Below are 7,500 nucleotides of genomic sequence, written 5' to 3' on the forward strand. Positions count from 1 at the left end.
AAGGAATGTTGTGATACCGCAAAGACACCCAGACAACTCGGCCCTTTGTTTACTAATTGAGAGAGAGAGAGAGAGAGAGAGAGAGAGAGAGAGAGAGAGAGAGAGAGAGAGAGAGAGAGAGAGAGAGAGAGAGAGAGATATTAGACACAGCAAACAAAGCACAATAACACTCAAGTAAAGAAAAAAGAAGAAAAGAGAAAGAAAGAAATGAAGAAAGGAAGCAAGCCAGGAGAAAAAACATTAGAGAACCACAATAAAGATCAGAGAGAGAGAGAGAGAGAGAGAGAGAGAGAGACTACCAGGAAGACAAGCTTCAGTGTCATCAGCTGGGGCTCGTGGGCAGCTCTGACCATCACGCTGTACTGACACAGCTGGAAGTGGGCGTGGCTCAGGACGAGGCCACCACTCGCACCATCTGGCTGTGGAACAAAGCAGACTGGGCTTCCCTGCGCCGCGACCTGACCCACACCCCATGGGCCACTCTGCTACAGGAGGAGCAGAGAGAGAGAAGCACTTGCACTCACCTCTCACCTTCTCGCCCTCCAGAGACGCCACGTCCCACACAGGGAATACACCACCAGATCGACGGATCAGCCATGGTTTGGCTACCGTTGCCGTGTTGCTGCCGAGGCAAAGTATGCTGCCTGGCTCCGCTACAAGAGGAACCCGACTCGGCGCAACAAGGACCTGCACAGGGCTGCATGCAGGAGGATGGTGGTAACCAGCAAGTGGGCCTTAAAAAAGTGGGAGGAAAGCCTGCGCCGGAAACTGTGTGGCACTGGCGTAGGAAACAAAACTTGGTGGTCTCTTGTTAAGGACAAACAAGGAACTGGCCACCAAGAATCCATCCCTCCCTCAGCAAGCAGGACGGTACTGTCGCCACCAGCAGTAAGGAGAGGGCACAGTTGCTGGCTTCCTTGTTTGCTGGAAAAATGAAGGTCGGGAATCCACAGCAGCCACCGCCTCAGCTGGTCCAGCAATGTGAGAAGACTGTCACCATGGTGGAGGTGACGCATCAGCAGGTGAAGCGATTATTGCGGGGCTGGACACACAGAAAGCCACCGGCCCTGATGACATCAGCCCGCACCTGCTGAAGCGATGCTCCCAGGAACTGGCTGCCCCTCTCACCCAAGTTCACAACTTGTGTACGGGAAAACGTCTGGCCTTCAGTGTGGAAGGAGGCTCGAGTAGTTCCTGCACACAAAAAGCTCCAGGACGGACCCAAAAAACTACAGACCCATATCCCTGTTGTCAGTGGTGGGTAAAGTGTTTGAGAGGGTCGTGGCAGAGGTGGTGTGTAGCCATCTCAAGGACAATGCCCTCCTCTCAGACCAACAGTTTGGGTTCAGACCTGGAAGGTCAACCTCCGACCTAATGATGCTTCTCACCAGGCATTGGCAGGACGCCCTCGACGACGGCAAGGACACTATAGTGGTTGCTTTGGACATAGCAGGAGCTTTTGATAAAGTATGGCACAACGGATTACTAGAAAAGCTTCGTGCTAAAGGCATCCAGGGTGGCTTGCTACGACTCTTGGGAAATTACCTGCAGGACAGAAGCCTCAAGGTGGTTGTCAACGGGCAAACATCTGAGTCCCTGCCTGTGGAGGCATCAGTGCCACAGGGTTCAATTCTTGGCCCACTCCTGTGGAATATCTACGTGGATGATCTTCTCCAGCTACTGCCAGGAGTCATGGCCTATGCTGATGACTGCACCCTCTCCTATACCTATCCACGCCAGGACAGTGGGCGGGCTGCTGAGGCCATCAATCAGCAGCTACGAGTGATAAAGGAGTGGGGTGCTCGCTGGCAAGTGACATTCGCGCCGGAGAAGACACAAGCAATGGTTGTCTCTCGGTCCCCAGCCGCCACGGCAGCAATGGCAGGAAAGTTGTCTTTGGCGCTGCTGCTCCCACTCCAAGATGACGTCAAGATACTTGGAGTGGAGGTGGATCGAGGGCTGAGGTTTGACAGGCATGTCAAAACCATTGGCAAGAAAGCCTCTCACAGGATCTCCGCTCTCAGAAGGATCGCCAGTTTCCTCGACAGGAAGGGAGACTGCTGCTGTACAAGGCACAGGTGCGGCCCCACCTTGAATACGCAGCTCTCTCCTGGATGTCCTGTGCCGCAAAAAACACAGAAGGAGACTGGACAGCATCCAACGCCGCGCCATACGGCTAGTAGATGCTGCACTACCACCTCACCCAGAGCCTGAGCGTCCCCTTGATTCACTGGAACACCGCAGAGACGTGGCGGCGATCGTAGTGTTCCATAAGGCACAGGTGCAAAGAGTGCCACATCTGGCAGGGCTGCGTCATCCTCTAAGAGTCACCGCACGGAGCACGAGAACGGTGCTCAATGGTGGTGACGCCGTAGAGGTGCCGCGATCCCACGGGTGTCAGCATCAACGCACCTTCGCAGGACGCGTCTCCAGGATGTGGAACTTGTTCACGGCCGCGGTGCCTCACGTCCAGGAGATGAACACTCACAGTGTCAAACTGATGGCACATAAGTGGAGACAGACACTGCCAACTCCTCTGACACTCTTTGTGACGTGACACTCAGTGTAGTGCAGTGCGTGAATAGTGCTAGTGAAGTGAAACGAATAGTGCTCCATTTACATGCTGACCATCTTGTATATTATCTATTTTTAAGTCTTGTAAATATTGTAGAGAAATAGATTGTAGTACCCTTAGAATAGGTAGCACACGACAGTGCGCCTTTGGGTACATGATGGTTTCCTCAGCTTGACAATAGAGAGGTGGGGTCTACTTACCATTTGAATGCGGGAATGTCACTCAGGCAATGAAATGTTTAAGATGTTAATAGTCTGGGAAAAGGACGCGGGGTGACTGAGAAGGAGAGAGGGATGGGAGGAGAAGGAACACGAAGGGAAGGAGGGTAATAGGTAGCAGGGAGGCACTAGGGGAATAATGAATGGGATAAAAGGGAGAGGAAAAAGGGGGAGGAAAAGAGAGGGAGAGTCACTGGGTTGAAAGGCATTACTGTTCTTGATAAAAAGTGGTGATAGGAGACAAGGGGTATATTGGAATGGAAAATACGTGGATATTGTGAAGAGATTGAATTAATTGATAAGATAACGTCCGCTGCTCTGCTACATTATGCCTGTGAAGTACTTTTTTGTAGTGACGGTTTTATTGTTTTGGTGTGTGTGTGTGTGTGTGTGTGTGTGTGTGTGTGTGTGTGTGTGTGTGTGTGTGTGTGTGTGTGTGTGTGTGTGTGTGTGTGTTTTAGTTTATCTGTCGTTGTAGTATTTTATTGCATTTTTTGTGGGCGTGTGTGCAGCAGCCCGTGTGCATGAAATAAATAACAGTACACACACACACACACACACACACACACACGCACACACCACCACCACCACCACCACTCTCACTACCACCACCACCACAATCGCCTCCAATACCACCACCACCACCACCACCACAATCGCCTCCACTACCACCACCACCACCACCAGTACCACTACCATTACTGGCTATACTTTCCTTCATCATCAAGACATCTATACTTCTACCTTTGTTTTTAATCTTTTAATTTCTTTCCTGTGAGCGATTTATCCATATTTCCTTTTATATTTACTCTCATTCACTGTTGCTGTACGATCGATCATAAATTATTTTCATGTAAGACGGGCAACTCACCAAGGGCAATAAAAAGATATAAAAAAAGGCCCACTTACTTGCCAGTCCTCTTGCGATTCAAATGATCAGCCGAAATTAAGGAACAAATGTCTTAAAACCTACCTCTTGAAATAAGTCAAGTCGTAGGAAGCTGGAAATACAGAAGTAGATAGAGAGTGGTTTGTACGTATTTTGTCTTTCCTATGGTAGAAACTTCAATATTTCCATCAATAGTTTGTTCTCCAGCCTGCCTTGTGTTCCTGGGTTTCCATAAGTCGTAAGAAGATCGAAATACAGAAGCAGATAGGGAATAGTTAGTACGTATTTTGTCTTTCCTATGGTAGAAACATCAATATTTTTCATCAATAATTTGTTCTCCAGCCTGTCTTGTTTTCCTGTGTCCCTATATTGTCCTTAGTTAGCCTGTCACTCATACAAAACACAAACAATAAATCTTTAGCGTGACATTTTAAGATGTAACTCCAGCAACTAAGGATATATACACGAGTTAAGAAAGGAACTCAATATGCACGACTTCACTTCCTGCTAACGTCTCTTGCACCTCCTCCTCCTCCTCCTCTTCCTCCTCTTCCTCTTCCTCTTCCTCCAAGCAGCTGGTCCAAGGATTTATACAAGAGGGTATCCAGATGGTGTTCTATATTCCGGCCACAGGTGGCGAGGGAGGTGGCTGTGATCAAAGTAATGGAGCCGCAAGCCAGGTTATGAGTCTTATCTCTTTGCCTCCCGCGGAAATGCACGCCAGAGAAGGGCAAAGACGTTCTTCATGTTTATTTGTGTCCATCTTCTCTCTCTCTCTCTCTCTCTCTCTCTCTCTCTCTCTCTCTCTCTCTCATGTTTGTCCTTGTTTTCCCCCTGTTTCTAATCCCTCGCTTCATCTTCTCTCCTCTTCCTCTCGTCCCTGTCTTTTCCCTACCTCTCTAAGGGATAACATTCTCTCTCTCTCTCTCTCTCTCTCTCTCTCTCTCTCTCTCTCTCTCTCTCTCTCTCTCTCTCTCTCTCGTTTATCCACTTTTCTCCTTCATTTTCTTAATTTTTTACGGACCTCATTATTTTTTTACCCTCCCTCATCATCCTCTTGTTCTTCTTATGTGTGTTTTTCCTTCCCTTCTGCCCGACCTTGCTCCTCTCTGCCTCGCCCTCTCCCTCCTCCTCTTCCTCCTCTTCCTCTTCCTCTTCTTGCTTCTCTTCCTCTTTTTTCTCCTCTTCATACTCTTCCTCTTCTTCCTCTTCCTCCTTTTCATCCTCTTCATTCCCCTTCTTCAGCTTTCTCTTCTTCCTTCTTTCTCCTCTTCCTCCTCTTCCTTTTTTCCTCTCCTCTTCTTCCTCCACATCTTTCTCTTCCTCCTCCTCCTCCTCCTCCTCCTCCTCCTCCTCCTCCTCCTCCTGCCCTTCCTCCTTTCTTCCTTTTCCTCCTCTTCATCCTCTTCATACCCATCCCTCCTCTTCTCCTCTTGCCTTCCCTTCCTCTCCATCCACTTCTTCCTCCTTTTCTTCCCCTTTCCCCTTCTTCATTATCTTCCTCTTCCTCCTCTTGCTCCTCTTCCTCCCCCGTCACAAACGTAATCAAGAGTCACGGATGAGGCATGAAGAGCACTTTGTACATGAATATGAATGAGAAGGAAAGGAAAAGCGAATTAAGACGTGATTACTTTGCTATAAGGGAGAAAAATATGTTTATACGAACACACGGACACACGGACACAAGGACACACGGACACACGGACACACAGACACAAGAACACACGGACACACGGATAGAAAAATACACGGACACAACACACGGACACATAGACACATGGACACACGGACACAAGGACACAGACTCACGGATAGAAAAACACACGGACACAACACACGGACACAAGGCCACACGAACACAACACACGGACACAAGGACACACGGACACACGGATAGAAAAAACACGGGCACAACACACGGACACAAGAACACACGGACAGACGGATAGAAAAACACACGGACACAACACACGGACACACGGACACAACGCACGGACACAACAAACGGACACACGGACACAACACATGGACACAAGGACACACGGACGCACGGATAGAAAATACACGAACACAACACACGGACACATAGACAAACGGACACACGGACACAAGAACACACGGACTCACGAATAGGAAAACACACGGACATATGAACACACGGGCACAAGGACACATGGACACACGGACACAAGGACACACGGACACACGGACACACGGACACAAGAACACACGGACACACGGATAGAAAATACACGGACACAACACACGGACACATAGACACATGGACACACGGACACAAGGACACACGGACTCACGGATAGAAAAACACACGGACACAACACACGGACACAAGGACACACGAACACAACACACGGACACAAGGACACACGGACACACGGATAGAAAAAACACGGGCACAACACACGGACACAAGAACACACGGACAGACGGATAGAAAAACACACGGACACAACACACGGACACACGGACACAACGCACGGACACAACAAACGGACACACGGACACAACACATGGACACAAGGACACACGGACGCACGGATAGAAAAATACACGAACACAACACACGGACACATAGACAAACGGACACACGGACACAAGAACACACGGACTCACGAATAGGAAAACACACGGACATATGAACACACGGGCACAAGGACACATGGACACACGGACACAAGGACACACGGACACACGGACACACGGACACAAGAACACACGGACACACGGATAGAAAAATACACGGACACAACACACGGACACATAGACACATGGACACACGGACACAAGGACACACGGACTCACGGATAGAAAAACACACGGACACAACACACGGACACAAGGACACACGAACACAACACACGGACACAAGGACACACGGACACACGGATAGAAAAAACACGGGCACAACACACGGACACAAGAACACACGGACAGACGGATAGAAAAACACACGGACACAACACACGGACACACGGACACAACGCACGGACACAACAAACGGACACACGGACACAACACACGGACACAAGGATACACGGATAGGAAAACACACGGACACAACACACGGACATACGGACACAACACACGGACACACGGACACACGGACACAAGAACACACGGACACACGGATAGAAAAATACACGGACACAACACACGGACACACGGACACACGGACACAAGGACACACGGACAAACGGATAGAAAAATACACGGACACAACACACGGACAAACGGAGGTAACACACGGACACAACACACGGACACACGGACACACGGACAGGAGGCTTATGTGGATTTCAAAAGACTTGTTGTTTTTATTATGTATTTAATGTTTTTGTTTTTCTTTGATGCATTAAATGTTTTTTTTTCTTTTTCTTGCATTGAATGTGAATTTTTTTGTTGTATTTGATATATATTTCCTTGAGGGTGTTTTTGTTGTTCAGTGTGTGTTGCCTCTCTATGTGTCTTTAAATGTAGTTATAAGATGATTTTATTTTATTAATTCAGTTTATTATGTGATTTTTCAATATGTGTTGTATTTCACTGCTAATTTATCTTATTTAATTTGTCTATAGAGGAATGTTACGTGTATTTACATATTTATTTATTTATTTATTTTTATTTATTTATTTATTTTTTTTTTTTTGTCGTGGTTAAGTTTTTTTTTCATGTAATTCGTTTTCCTGTATATTATGTGCTTTATTTTACAGTTCTTTTTTCTTATTTAATTTGTCTATAGAGGAATGTTACTTGTATTTATCTATTCATTTATTTTCATTTTTTTGTATTTGTCCTTC

Source organism: Portunus trituberculatus, chromosome 25, assembly GCF_017591435.1.
Source record: "Portunus trituberculatus isolate SZX2019 chromosome 25, ASM1759143v1, whole genome shotgun sequence".
NCBI lineage: Eukaryota > Metazoa > Arthropoda > Malacostraca > Decapoda > Portunidae > Portunus > Portunus trituberculatus.